Below are 7,436 nucleotides of genomic sequence, written 5' to 3'. Positions count from 1 at the left end.
ACATGCAACGAGCCTAAAGAATGTCCAGCGCTAGCATTATCTAAACGCTATTATATATTATCAAGCAATACGGAAATCTAAAATAAAAAAAATGATACAAATAATTGTATTAAATATTTATTTGCAATTACAATACCTCGGGAATATATTTTTGCGTTAGCAAAACATATTAAGTTCGTATTTAGTTTAACTCATTTAAATTCTTTACAAATAATAACCTGATTTTACCTGATGGCCATTAACATTAATGTTTTATGTTGATACATTTCATACCCTTATTATTTCAATATCTTTCTTTATTATGCACCCCATACCCATCCCGTGGGCGGTGGTGTAAAGGATTACAGAGGCACATAATGGGTTCAGGAACTGAACTCTCTAGTTTGTTTAGCTAAGCAAATAACAATTTTTGACGCTAGTTACAAAATTATTAATGTTATATATACATGTACACACTCTCATACATACATGTACATATATATATATATATATATATACGTATACATATATACATACACATGCATATTTATAATCACCCACACAAATACACACATCAATAATCTCTGTGTCACTTATTTTATACATGTTCTTGTAGAACATTCTATTGCGAACACATTGGGCGCTGCCCAATAAACTCGCCCCTCGGGGCAAAATTATTTTTTTTTTTTTAATCTTGGTGGAACATAAAATGGCCGCCTGTGTTTATGCTGTCGTCAGATGGCGCTGTGACGTCACAGATGAGGGAAGCACGTACTGCGCATTAATGCCTCGATCCCTCGTTATTTATTTATTTTATTTATTTATATATATACAAGAACGTACATTGGGGGGTTAAGACACAACATAGAGCTTAAGTTAGAATTATAATCTTGTAAAACCACTAGCTTGCATATATAGAGTTTCGGGCAAGTCCTTAAACTAATCTTTGAGCAAATTCTTAAACAGAGTTTTAGAGAAATAATTAAATGTAAAATTGATAAAAAGTGTTTAACAGGTACATTACAGCTTTACTTTACAAGTACAGATGATTTTAAGTAGGATAATTACAGTAAAATTGTCAAAAAATTGTTTACAGGTACGATGCAAGAATTTGACACAAAAGCAGATCAGAACAATACACAATAATGAACAAGGAATCCTAAGTACAATTAGGAAAACATCTCAGGGTTATACATTGGATTACTGAAGCACAATATGAGGATCATTACAAATAGTAATGCAGTAGAATATGCACTCATATTCTATTATTAAGTTAATATTAAGTTCCTTCCTCATGTTAAGTATCTTTGTGGTACTAGGGACATCCAAGGATTATCTTCAAGGCTTCGTTCTGCAAGTTTTCAAGCCCTTTAAGCTTTCTTTCAGTCATCAAGGCAAGCAGAGATGCAACATAATCCACTAGCTCCTTTATGAACTGGCGTTACTCTTGCGTTTTTAAGGATATCAGGGAATGTATGACACTCAAGGGATTTGTTGAACAGCAGAGCTATAGGTGGTGCAAGGGCATATGGGAGGCGCTCTTGTATACAATGGATGGGATTTCACTGATGTTCCCAGCTTTGGTTTTTAGTGAATGTATGATGGACACAACATCTGACGGGCTGACTGGTGAGAGGAGAAGAGAGTTTGGATAGCTGCCTGAGAGATATGTGTTGATATGTGTCTGAGTCTGTGGGATTTTACTTGCAAGGTTAGCACCAATCGATGAAAAGAAGCTATTAAATTCATTCGCCATTTCTAAGTCAGATGACAGTGTAAGGCCATCCTTAGAGAGTGTTATCTGGTTGTGGGAGTGTTGTTTAGTTCCCAGGATGTTAGAGATGGTATTCCATGTGCTTTTCATGTTGCCTTTTGCTTCTTTGAATCTAGTCTCATAATATGAAAGTTTTGCTTTTCTTATGATACTGGTAAGCACTGACGAGTACCTTTTAACTACTTCCATTGGAATTAGGCCACTCCTAAATTTCTTTTCGTATTCATGTTTTTTGTTGATTGATTTAATTATGCCACTTGTGAGCCACGGGTTATTTTTTCTTTTATCAGTTACTTGTTTGGTAAGGAGGGGACAGTGAGTGTTGTAGAGGCTTAGAGTTTTGTAGAGAAAGAGGTTAGTTGATGAGTTTATATCCTGTGAATTATTAAATTCAGATTCCCAGTTAATATTGTGAAGTGCATTAGAGAGATTGCCTAAAGCTGATTCACTATGTAGCCTGAATGAAAGTTTTTTGGTTTCTGGTGGTGATGTGTCAATGTTTGCTATGAGGAAAGTAGGATAGTGGTCAGTTGTTCTGTCATAAATTACCCCAGATGTAAGGGGAGCTGTTATATTAGTCCAAAGGTGATCCAGGGTAGTGGCAGATGTTTGAGTGACTCGGGTGGGCTTGGTGATTGTGGGGATTAGCATACAGGAGTGCATGCTGTTACGGAAATAGTCAACTTGAGGGTTGTTTTCAACATTCAATAAAGAAATTCTGGAGGGCTTCTGTGCAAGGGTTAGGATGAGCTAGCCTAAGCATTTTTATACCAATTTGACAGTTATTTTCAGTAACACGATAAACAACGCTCGGAATATTAAGTTCCTTTCTCATATTAAGTATCTTTGTGGTACGAGGGCACCCAAGGATTATCCTCACGGCTTCGTTCTGCAATTTTTCAAACCCTCCAAGCTTTCTTTCAGGATGCCTTAAAGTTAGTTTAGTTCATTTATTATGCATCCCATACCCATCTTGTGGGCGGTAGTGGAAAGGGTTGCAGAGGCACATAATGGGCTCAGGGACTGAACCCCACAATTCATTTAGCTAAGCAAGTTACAATCTTGATGAGCTAGTTACAAAATTCAGTATAAGTCGTCACATCAACAATGGGTTCGAGATCGATCACAAGTACAGTTTCTAAATTAAGCAACTGACATATGTGGAGAGCTAGTGTCACAATTGATATGTTTGTCCTGCACACCGCCCCCCATCCAGTGGGCAGCGGTGGATAGGTTACAATCACTTTGTTACTACTTACAGTTAGCAAACTGGGGATATTTGGCTAAAATTTCTGGTACCAGATAATTTTGAATGAAATATTGACACATCGTTGGTACATTGGTTATAAAATTGTCTCTGAATTCACTATCACATAGTGACGGAGGGTGTGCGAATAATTTTGTTGACAGTTAACATTTGGTCAGGTCTACATCGGCAGATAATGAGAATTCCCAGAAATACTTGTAACCGAGTCTAAGCCGAGCAGTAGTAACATCTAGAAGTCTGCTGATTTTATTGGATGAACCATAGATGTGTCGCTCCTCTTGCATAATAGTATTGAACGAAAGTTAATCTCCCCAAACAATTTCGCGTTTTGAGCAAGTTACCCCTCCACTCTCTCCATTTTTTTTGGACATTCCCTGGTAGTGTGCGGAAATACTGAAAAGTGTATACTCTTTTCAACTTTGTCACCTTAATTCTCGTCCTATGTCTTTCATTTTGGTATCAATGCGTTCGCAATAGAATTCCCAACAGAACTATGTGCATATAATGTCAAAGACAGCAGCGCGCTCCACCCGCCGACAAGATGAATGTAGGCCAAGGGTACCAGAAAAAGAAAGCTGAGCGTGATAATACTGAAAAGTGTATACCCTTTTCAACTTTGTTACCTCAATTCTCATCCTAGGTTTTTCAATTTAGCATCAATGTGTTCGCAATAGAATTCTCTACAGGACTAAAGGCATATAAACTCCAAAAGCCCGGCTTACCATCCGCAACAAACAGAGAAAGCGAGAGCGTGTTACCAGGGAGCGCACAAGAGCGATAAAATGTATACACTCTTTTCATTCTGGTCACCTCAATTGTCATCCTAGGTCTTTCATTTTGGTATCAATGTGTTCGCAATAGAATTTCCAACCGGAATTTATGCATGAAATGTCAAAAACAGCAGCGTGCTCCACCCGCTGACGTGATGAAAGCACGGCGGACCATCCACACAAAACAGAGAAAGTGAGAGAAAGTAACCTGGGAGCACTCTAGTGCAATGTAATGTGAACACACTTTTCACTTTGGTTACCTCAATTCTCGTCATATGTCTTTCATTTTGGTATCAATGTGTTCGCAATTGTATCTGCTGGCATTTTACCCTTTGCTTGGATCTGAAGGGTTTTAGGCTCACCACGATGCAATCTGATAGTACCACACGTGTATATACCTATCTTCAAGCAGCAATTCACTCATTCAAACCGACTTATAATGGTTATCCATATATAAATGGTAATCTTTGTTCTACCTGTTAACCTGTCATATGAAGAAAGATTGTCAAAGCTTATATTACATTCTCTAGAAAAGCAAAGAATTAGGAGTGATATATGGTAGAGGTGCACAATGGGATGAATGGACATAACAAAGGGGACATTAATGGGGTATTAAAAGTAGCAACACAAGACAGAACTCGAAACAAAGTGTAAAAATTGGAAAAATTTAGATTTAGGAAAGAACTGTATGAGTAAATACACTGGGTTTGTACCTTAAGGTTCATGTATGCAATATTACAGAGTTCCAGTTAACTCCCATGCATGCAATTAATTTATGTTATGTTTATGTTTTTTATGTTAAAATGTTTTTGTTGATTTGTTTGTATATTTTCATAAGTAAAGCATGCTTACCGTCTAATCCAAGTTTTATGATAACTTTACAATGTTTAAAACATAAAGTTCAATATATATTCTGGTTTTCACACAGGAATTATACGTTAATATAACATCATAATAACGTAATGATGTCGTGTAAATAACGTTATACTGACGTCATATAAATGTTATATTTATGTTATAAGAACGTAAATTGGATAGCTTTACAGAAAGTAAACAAAAAAAACTAAATGTTGACTGAAAATTATTTATTCTTAAATATAAAGCATGAAAACATTATAATACCATAGCATTTACTATTATTTTTAAATTTTTACATAAATCTTAAAAAACTGTGTCATAAGAATATATGTTTTTAGTTATATCCTTTGGTTTTAAGAATGTCAGATATACGTATTTATGTCAAAAGTTACAGTATTACCTTTGTGGAACCATTTAAAAACGTCCACAAACGTTCTGTGTTTGCTGGGCTGCAGGCTTATCACTTTGGGGGTTCCGGCGGAGCACCCCCAAAGATACAGCAAATGCTTAGCATGCTAGAGCAAGTGCCCCTTGAGCACATCTGTGGGCCGTCCCTTTCAAAATTAAAACAGGGGATGCAGAGGATCCCGGGAGGAGGGTGGGAGTTATGTAAGAACAGCTGCTGGCTTGAGAAAGGGGGCCCACGCCGTCTCCGTCCCGGTTTATATAACCTCGGGTCAATGCGCGCGCAGCTTGGGGCGGTTACAGTCAGCTTCCAGACATACGTTTTCTTCCACTCAGAAAACCCACCGTTTTGGGAAACAGTGTTCTTTTTTCTGAGGTTGGAAGAAAACGTGCTCAGATTGGGGACTTGTTTATTTTAATGGTAAATAATAAATTAATATATAATAAATTAATATATAATAAATTAATTTATTATATAAATTAATAAATAATAAAATTATTATTATATAATAAATAATAATAATAACAAATAGTATAATGATAAGCAATTACTTTTAATGAATCAAATAGCTAATTAGGATGAATGATAAATAATTATTGACTAGTGCATAACAATAAAGTATTAAGGAATAATTATATTGAATAATCCTTAATGATAAAGGAGAGATCAATTACAATTAATAACTACATCCGTAGGTAGTAAATGAAAGTTGCATTAATTAGACTAATTACAATTCATGGGAATATTTCTTAGCTATCTGCAGGCTTATCACTTTGGGGGTTCCGGCGGAGCACCCCCAATCCCGCGAGGGCCAGCGAGAGAAGGATTAAGGAGAAGGGGTTCCTTACTCTTACTAACATGTAGACTGGGCAAAGGATTAGCTGCGGACAGCGGGACACTTGGGGACCGGCGCTGCACCCCCACCGCAGGCCAGCTGGCCGGACCCCCCCCCCCCCCGAAGGGCGAGGCCCGCTGGTCGCAAGGAGGCCTCAGAGTGGCAGTGCAACAACGTCCCGGACGTAGTCAGCTGGGTGTTCCAGCTGGTTGCTGGACCCGCCGTTAACTCCGATGGCTAGCCCGTCAAGAGAGCCGAGTGGCCCTGTCAATTCTAAAGGTAAGAGGGTGTGGTCGGCTGAAGGCGAGCCTAGCTCTGCGAGGGCGGCGCGAATTAATCGCCCTGAAGAAGTGTTGCCTGTTCACTGGGCACGGGCCGGGTAGAACTTGCCGGGGGCGCTCGTTGGGCTAGGGTATGCGTGCGTCCTGCACTGCGCTTGCAGGATCCGAAGAGCGTTGATTCCTGACCATGTAAGCGATATCTGGTCCAGTCGGAGTGTGCGTCGATTTTTTGTCGCATAGATCACCTCCCCCGGGCTGAAAGATATAAGGCAGTAAGGGTGGGCAGAAGCGGCATGCAGTGTTATCGTGACAGGCAAGAGCACAGACGAGACCTTAGCTGAATGAATATGGAGACGAAAACGGGGGGAGAGAGCCCGGCACAGGAATTAAGAGATTCCTTAATTAACAATCCTGGATGAATAAAGAGTTTTCCGAATAATTATACTGTAGCAATGAAGGGGCTAACAATTCTAAGAATCTTCCAGCAAACGGGAGGGGGAAGTACCTTTGCTAAGAGCAAAGGTGGGAGAAAGCCAGTAGGAGAACAGCAAAGAAGCACAAAGCAACTATAAACAGGGATAATACGAAACACTATAAATCTTGAATATAAACAACACATATACCAAGAACGGATATATACAATAAAGCAATATATACATAAACCATAAAATGGAATAAGAACCAATTCTTAAAGCCAAATCTATAACATGCTTGTGTCCTAAGCGGATGTAGAATGTGAGCGGGGAACATTACCCTTGGTCTCCATCCCATCTCGGCCTCCAGACGGGAGATAGGGCTGGATAGAAGCCAAGGAGTCTGCCTTAAGTGGCCGCTGAGTGTAGTCTTGTGTTGTCAATGAGCGTCTGCAAGCCGCAGCTAGTGCGCCGTGAACTTCGGCTACATCTTTTAGAACAGGAGCAAAGTGAAATCGACGGCAGGGAACCGTCATCCAGTAACTGTAATAAGGAATAATATTAAGAATACAATGTCGTAAATAATCGTACAATGTAATATCGTAAATAACCGATGACGGCAAGTGCCGCAGAATGGAAGAAATTAAGAAAGCAACGCCAAACCATAATAATTTATATTTTTAATGAAATAATACTGGAATGACAGTAACGATACGGAATAATATTAATACTACCATATAGCCCAGCAAATAAGGGAAGATAATAGTATTAACGTAGGCCCTGGGCGGCTGCAACCCGGCACCGCTGCGTGCGTTGTACAGGTGATAAGAGGGAGCAATAAGCACGGGATTTA

Source organism: Procambarus clarkii, chromosome 35 (assembly GCF_040958095.1).
Source record: "Procambarus clarkii isolate CNS0578487 chromosome 35, FALCON_Pclarkii_2.0, whole genome shotgun sequence".
In the NCBI taxonomy this organism is placed as follows: Eukaryota; Metazoa; Arthropoda; class Malacostraca; order Decapoda; family Cambaridae; genus Procambarus; species Procambarus clarkii.
This window is presented reverse-complemented; position numbering follows the sequence as displayed.